This window comes from Thamnophis sirtalis, unplaced genomic scaffold (genome assembly GCF_051295495.1).
Source record: "Thamnophis sirtalis isolate CommonGarterSnake01/CBP01778 unplaced genomic scaffold, rThaSir2_p1.2 scaffold_3, whole genome shotgun sequence".
Taxonomy (NCBI): domain Eukaryota; kingdom Metazoa; phylum Chordata; class Lepidosauria; order Squamata; family Natricidae; genus Thamnophis; species Thamnophis sirtalis.
In genome coordinates, this window is record NW_028261383.1 from 88,245,181 (window position 1) to 88,253,154 (window position 7,974).

A 7,974-nucleotide genomic window follows, 5' to 3' on the forward strand; every position below is an offset into this window, starting at 1 on the left:
GTGCTCGGTTCAATTCGGATCTATCGGACCTCCACAGGTGCTCTAGGCGTCTCCTTCGGCGTTTCCTTTCCCGGAGCTCCTCGGTGAACCAAGGAGGCCTCCGGGATCCACCACCTCGGAGTGGCCGTAGTGGCGCAATCCGGTCAAGGGACTCCGATGCTGCCGAGTGCCAGGCAGCAACCAGAGTTTCTACCGGATTGTGGGCGAGAGTGTCAGGAATAACCCCAAGCTCCGTCTGGAACCTCAAGGGGTCCATCAGTCGCTTGGGGCGGAACCACTTGGTCGGTTCCTCCTCCCTACAGTGGGGGTTTGGTCTCCAGAAGTCAAGCCTCAGTAGGCAGTGGTCTGACCATGACAGGGGTATGATCTCATTACCCCTCAGACCAAGATCACAACTCCACTGCTCCGAGAGAAATACGAGGTCGAGCGTGTGACCCGCTGAGTGGGTAGGGCCCCGGATTATCTGGGTCAAGCCCATGGCTGTCATGGAAGCCATGAACTCCCGCGCCCCATCAGAGTGTTCACCGAGCGTAGGCAAGTTGAAGTCCCCCAGGACCATAAGCCTGGGGAACTCAGCTGCCAGCTCGGCTACCGACTCGAGGAGTGAGGGGAGGGCTGCTGCAACGCAGTTGGGCGGCAGGTACGTTAACAGCAGGCCCACTTGACCCTTGAGGTCCAACTTCAGCAGCAGGGACTCACACCCGACAAGCTCCGGAGCAGGGATCCTACGAGGAACAAAAGACTCCCGAATAACAATAGCCACACCCCCACCCCTTCTCTGAGCTCTCGGCTGATGAAGCACCTGAAATCCTTCTGGGCACATTTCTACGAGGGGGACTCCTCCCTCCGGGCCCAGCCAGGTTTCAGTAATACACGCCAGGTCTGTCCCCTCGTCTAAAATTAAGTCCCGGACGAGGGGAGCTTTGTGGACAACAGACCTGGCGTTTAGCGACAACAGCCGGAGACCAGGGTCCTTGTTACTCGCGCCATCTGGTCTCGGAGTGGGACTCATAGGGCCGGAAGGAGGGATCTCTATTACGTAGCGATCCCTCCTTCCCCGGTAATGGCCAGCCCTAAAGTCCCCGCCATATCTGCCCCTCCCCATTACGACCGTAATGCTCCGACCCACTCCCGTGTCTGTGGTCCCCCCACCCACACCTATAGCTCCCGCATTCCATGCCAGGCCCTCCGAATCAGACACACTCATTCGTTCACTCAATCAATCCCCACATGATAGTTAAAACACAAAATACAGCAAATATAGGGCAATAAAAGTGGGCACATTCACACAGTCATACACATCAACCAGACATATCCCAAACACAGAAAGAAGGAAGACAAGAGAAGAAAAAGATAGAAGAAAATTGCGCTAAAATTAGAATTAAGGTGCGAAGCCTGCCAAGGCTTGATAGGTCTTAATGTTCACGATGGCTGAAGTCCAGCTATAACCCGGGCGGGGTATTCGGGGGGGTAAGTTGGGTCCTCCTCTTAACGGCCAAAAGGTCCAAGATAATTGGGAGCAACAGGTGACTTTTCTATAAATTGTATTCCAGATAGAGCCCCCCAGACAATGATGGAAAGTAATAGTCAGAAACCGCTGTACCAGCAGGTCGAAAGGTCCAAAGTCCACAGTTAGAGGCGGCCAGATGATAGGGTGCCTCAATAGGGGAATACCAGGTGACCAACAAAAGGGCACCGGGGGAGAGTCAGATGATAAAGGTGACCAAATAAAGGGGGTAATCTCCATAGTCGTTAGGATGGTATGAAAGAGGGGTAGATACCTGGGGGGGGGGGCGTAATGGCGGCACCAAAGCCTGCTAAACAATCCCCTCTGTTGGTATCCAAGGCTGCTACCCTCTCTCTGACACGACAGTTCCCACTTTAATTCCCAGTTCAATTCAGACCTTAACAGGTAAGCTTGTAAAAAGTCCAGGGGCTCCTTCAGGCTCCTCTCGGTCATAGATAGCAAAACCGAAGGCTTGGAAAAGGCCAGGGAAAGGCTGAGATGTATCCTGATTGTCGCCAGCTGGTAAGGCGGTGGGGGGGGGGGCTTCTAGGAGGAACGCTGCGGCAGCGGTGGACAAAACAAACGCCGCCAGCCACCCAAGCTCCTCAGTGCCGTCCGCTTTCAGCCACCCTCTCTCTAGCACCACTGTCCACCAAAAATCCAATTTCGGGGCCTCTCCCGGTCGAAAACTTTGTAGCCGAGTCAAAAGATGCTGGGCGGGTTGGAAACCGCCAGGGAGAAGCGCCGTCAGCGTGCCGCCATTTCCTCTGTCGTTGGGAGGTCGGAGGACTACCAGGGGCGATCGTGCAGCCCGGGGGCCGTTCAGAGAGCCGTAACCCTCCGGCAGCCACCTATTCATAGCCCCCGAATCCCCCTCTATCTTTGGGATTCCCTCTCGCACCTGTTCCGACTAGGCTCGGTGATGTTTCCTGTATTTGTTGTTGTTATTATTATCATGTGAAAATGTATGGAAATTACTTATAATTGGTTCAGCAGAACAACTGGATATGTAGTCATAAATTTGATTGCATGTTAATTTGGTAAAGACAACGAGGTAACGGAAGTGGTACTATAAAGGCAACAGTTCAATGACCAAGGTTACCTTTTCTGAATAATACTATTGTTGAGGTGTTAATATCTTCAGGTGTTCTCTTCCAGCAGCCTTGCTTCCCAGCACAGTTGTTATCTCATAGAGATTTTATCGACATTCTTTGTGTCTAAATGTTTTATAGTGGAGCTGATAGTTTATTTTCCTCGGGAAAATGGATTTGGGACGGATTATTTACTTATCTTAACTAATGCCATTTCCTTTCTACACAACACCAATTTTTCCAAGAGAAAGAAACATGAGAAAACACTGATGAACATTGAAAATATACATCTAACAAATAAAGGGTGGAAAGTCACACTGGAATTTCCTCTGAAGCTTAAGTTTTGTTTCTCTCCCATTTTCTGAAGTATACTAAGCCAAGACTTTTTTTTTTCCTTTATGAAATCTATACACCATCTCAATCTGGTTATACGTTCAAGGAATTTAGATACTGATTCAGATTGAAGTGAGTTACAAGGAGAGGGAGGGATGGAGCGAGGAAGGAAGGAATCCCTCTGAATTAAATGGGATTCATCATCAGAAATATGAAGAAACATGATTTGTTTCACAAATCTCTCAATTACATAACTGAGATACCATCTCAAACAGCACTGCAAAATCGAGTTATAAATGGCTAGAACTGCTGCATATTGTATGCTTCCAAGAACTCTGTCAAACATGAATTGATTTTGCAAAAAAACAACAACAAACAAACATTGCCCACGTCCATTGAGGAATGAATGGATACTTTTTGTTATATTGATTCACACCCATTTGTTCCTCATAAGAATTACGCTGGCTTAGGAGAATGTATCTCCCCCATTCAGAAAAGGAAACTCTTTCGTGAAAGAATTTCCCTCTGTCCCTTTTCTTAAACTGACTCAGAGGTGCAATGTTTTAAATACCCCTGAGGAAAGAAAATGATTAAAACCTCTAATGCCATTGACCAAGTTGCTACCATATTTTTAACACACATATCTGAAAATAATTTTAGTTTAATAGAAAATGAAACAGATTCTAACACAAAGCAAAAACTAAACAACATATGTCCCTTAATAATGAAAAATTAAACAGTAACAGCATGAAAAAAAATACAACAGACTACCACTGGGTAGAGACTGCCTGTCAACCACCCCTATCTAAAAGTAATAGTGCATCCCCACATAATCCTAATAAACATTTAGTCTCAGTTTGTCATCCTATGAAGAGATTTGATTTCTGTTCTCTCAATTGAGGCAAAGGACCAAAGAACCTACAAATCGTCGTCTTGAGCATTTTTCTTGATTACAGAAAACCGATAATTTCATGCATGTTCAAATATGTATTTTGATTACCTACATAGGCGGTGTAGAGTTTCTGATTCACTAATCACAAAAAGAGACTACCATCTATATAAATTCTTATCTTTGGAATAAGTTCTAAAGAACTCAGCAGGTTTCACTTCTAAGTACTATATATTTATTCTGCAGCTATTTACAATTCATTTCACCAGAGTCATTCTGTTGCCATTCTTTGTCTCTGCCGTCATTTGGGAATGGGGAAACACAGGAAAGTCATCAGAAAATCTTTGTAGATAGAAGATGAGGTTTTAGAACAAAAATAGATGGCTGTGGGATCTGACTAGAAAAAGGTCTCTTTGCTCCCAGACATGCTGAAGGTGGGGAGATTTCAGTAGCTTTTTCCATGTTCTAATTTAAGAAGCATTCAAGCCTTTCAACCTGCCTCAGGGCTTTGCTATGAACCTGCTCACCCTGACTGCCATTCCAGTCAATGAATGCAATTGTTGGACCCAGAGGGCTCCATCTTTCATACCGAGATAAAAACAAAGGCTAAAAGATCATAAGGAGGATTGACTCCTGGATGAACTGATCTGTCAGGTCAGATTATTGAGCTGGCGAATAGTCTTTTGGACTGATCTAGAATTTGAATTCATAAGTAGGCATTTCCCAGTAAAGAAACGGGGGAGGGGGGGAATATAGTGTGTGTTGATGCATTTCTCAACAGCTAAGTCAGATTGAACAGAATAACAGAGTTGGAGGGCACCTTGGAGATCTTCTGGTCCAATCCCTTGCTCAAGCAGGAGACTCAATACCCGGAGTATCAAACTCAAGTTCTGGGGACTGGATCTGGCCCGCAGGGTGCTTAGATCAGACCCGCGGGGCCGCCCTGGAAATAGTGAATGACTGACCAGCAGTGCCTCTGCCAGTGAAAACAGAGCTCGCAAGGCAGTGGTGGCTTTCCATTTTGTTTACTACCAGTTCGCTCGTGCACGTGCATGCCATTTGTGCACATGTACAGAAGCGTCCGGGCGGGTGGGCAGAACCTCCTGCCACCACTACTACTAGTTTGCCTGATCCGGGCCGAACCGGGAGCAACCCATCTCTGTTGCAAGGGCTGTGCACCGCCCTCCTGAGCTCCATTTGTGCTGGCAGACAATTGCAGGAGGCTGTCCCAGCCAAAAACAGAGCTCTCAAGTGCTGTTCGTGGCCCCCATGAGCTCTGTTTTTGCTGGCAGAGGGTTGCAGGAGGCCATCGCAGCCAAAAACGGAGCTCGGGAGCCTGTTTTCAATGGCAGAGCACTTGGGCCACCACAAGTGCCCCTGACACGAGTGATGTCATGCAGGACATGCCCACCCTTGCCCCCCAAGATAAAACACAACCCTGATATGGCCCTGATATGAAATTGAGTTTGACACACCTGTTCTATACACTGTGAACAGTCCCTCAATAGTTTATCAACAGAAAAATTCAATATTTCTTATCTACTCAGCAGTATGGCATAATTTATCTAGTCTTTTTGTTGCTTCCCTTTATTTGTTTTATTAATAATTAACTAGAGAAACAACTGTAAAAGCAAAACGAAAGGGAAAGGGAAAGGGTACATATGCATACATAAAAATACACACATAACATTGTAATCCCTAACTCAACTATCTTGTTATTGATCTTTCGTTGGTAATGTTGAGATTATTAGTTCATAAACTTTGTACAAAGGTTAAGGTTGAAATAAAAATTCAAACAATGTGATGCAGTAATGAAAATAAAACCTAAAACCAAAATAAAAATGTATATTATAGGAAAAAGAACCGTTTAGGTTGCTCTCCTCTCCTACATTTTCCCTCTTTTCTCTTGTTTTTTCTTCCTCTGGCCATTAGCTACTAGTTCAATATTTTTATATGCTTTAAACATCAATTATCTAATGTTAACATAAGAAGAAGGCCTGCTGCTTGGGATTTAATTAGTAGTGTACTTGTACACATGCATACACAAAATTACAACTCCTTCTCTAAGCTAAATATGCATAGAATTGAAATAACTTAAGTATCAACAATATTCCTGCAAGGATTAAAAAAGAAGATTCGTTTTCTGGCCCTTTTGATGTGTATGCCTTTGAGGTTGCATTCAAAACAGCAAAGGGATCAGGACAATAGCTAAATTTAATTTGATTTATAGTTTCAATTCTATTAGACTTAAATATAATTGACGTGTTTACTCTCTGTTAATGTATAAAATAATTTAATGCCTTCAAGTGGCAGGACTGCCAGGAAAAGTGGTTTGCCATTACCTGCTTCTAGAGAGAATATCTGATCCAATGTCCCTTAGATGATTTTGTGACCAGATCTCAGGATCTCTTAGTTTCCAGCCTGGTAACTTAACACTACACCAAATTGAAATACTATGTTTCATTAGTACTGATTAAAAACAATTTGTCAATTAATTGAAAACAATTAAATTGGCAACATTCCTCTACCATCTTTTACTACTGCAACATGGAAATGGAGCTGTAGTACCATCATTTGCTGCATTAAAAGCCTTAAGAGTGTAACCAAAAACGTTTGACTGAAGTATTGCCCTTTTTACGTGTATCCCATACACATTAAAAAGGAGTGAGGCTTCAATCACATACTTGTAGCCACCACCTTGACTGTTTCGACTCAGCTATGGACAACCATGAGGCTTTTGCTTCCAACAATCCCATTTAAACCATGGTGCCTCTGTGGTTAGAATGTAGTATTGCAGGCTACCTGTAATTTGGCAGTTCGAACCTCATCAGTCTCAAGGTTGACTCAGCCTTCCATCCTTCTGAGGTTGGTAAAATGAGGACCCAGATTGTTGCCGGGGGGGGGGGGGGAATGCTGACTCTGCAAGCCACATACAGAGGATTGTAAGGCACTCTGAAGTGCTATATAAGTGCTATTGCTAATATAAGTGCTATTGATATTGATCACAGCAAGAAAGCCATTAAGTAAACACCCAGCTTCGAATCCCACAAATCAACTCTGACTTGAATTAAGATGCTATAATGACAGATTTTTTCATCCCAAGTCAATGCACAAAACCATTACACCTATGCCAACCGAACAGCTGTGATGTAAAAAAAAGACCCAGCTGGGTAATATTTAGAAGCACAAACACTTAGTGCTACCATGGACTGACAGAGCTCTCCTTCTACAAGTCTCAATTAGTCTAGTTTGCATTATTTTTGTATCCCAGTTTGTATTACTTCTATAAAATTACAGAGTGGTTTGTTTTAAAGCTGAAAGTGACCTCGGTACTTTCAGGGAATAAAGGATGTTTCTACTTCTGAATACCCATGATGTAGAAGTAAGGTTTGAGCATTGATTCCTTGATCTTCAGATAACGGCATAAGCAACTGGTAAGTTAGTTTCAGAGCAAAGGATTAGGTCAATGCTTCTTTTCTCCCTGAGGCGTGACTTAGATTGATGATGAGTTACTGGGTGATTTTCAGATACAGGCCAATTTCCTACTGGGTGACTTTGTATGTCACCCAACCAGGCATTGCTGGGGTGATGCAAAACTTGTCCTCACTGTTCTTATTGCAGGACCACAATGATTGTAAGATAATTCAAGAATGTGCTGGAAATCACGAGCAAGGATCCTGCCTTAAACAATTAATCTGGGGCAGGCGTTGCTCTGTAGCTTCTAATGATCCAGAAGAGTCTTCCCATTCTTTTTAATCCTTGTCCGATTTCTCAATGTCACCTTCCCTGGCTTCCCCTTTGTTCTTTGGGGTCCTTTTCGTTCTCCAGTGCCACAGGGCCACCCTTGACTGTGAAAAAGATTCTGGCTTGCTCAAATGTACTCAGATTAACCCTGAGTATATGATTTGCATAGAGAGTAGAGATCTCAATGTTCTGGAAATCCCCTTTCCTGACCAAAACTTCCTCCCTGGACTCAGAAAGCGTCATCGTTTTGTTTCACTGCTTTCTTTCAGTGCAAAGTAATGCAACACAGCGGTCTGAAAGGATAAACAACGAGCCCCCCAGAAGATGTCAGAAAGGAGAATGTCCTGGGATATTTTCAATGCTACCCTTTGTTACCCATTCTTGGCCAGCAACTAGTTTTCCTGCCTTGT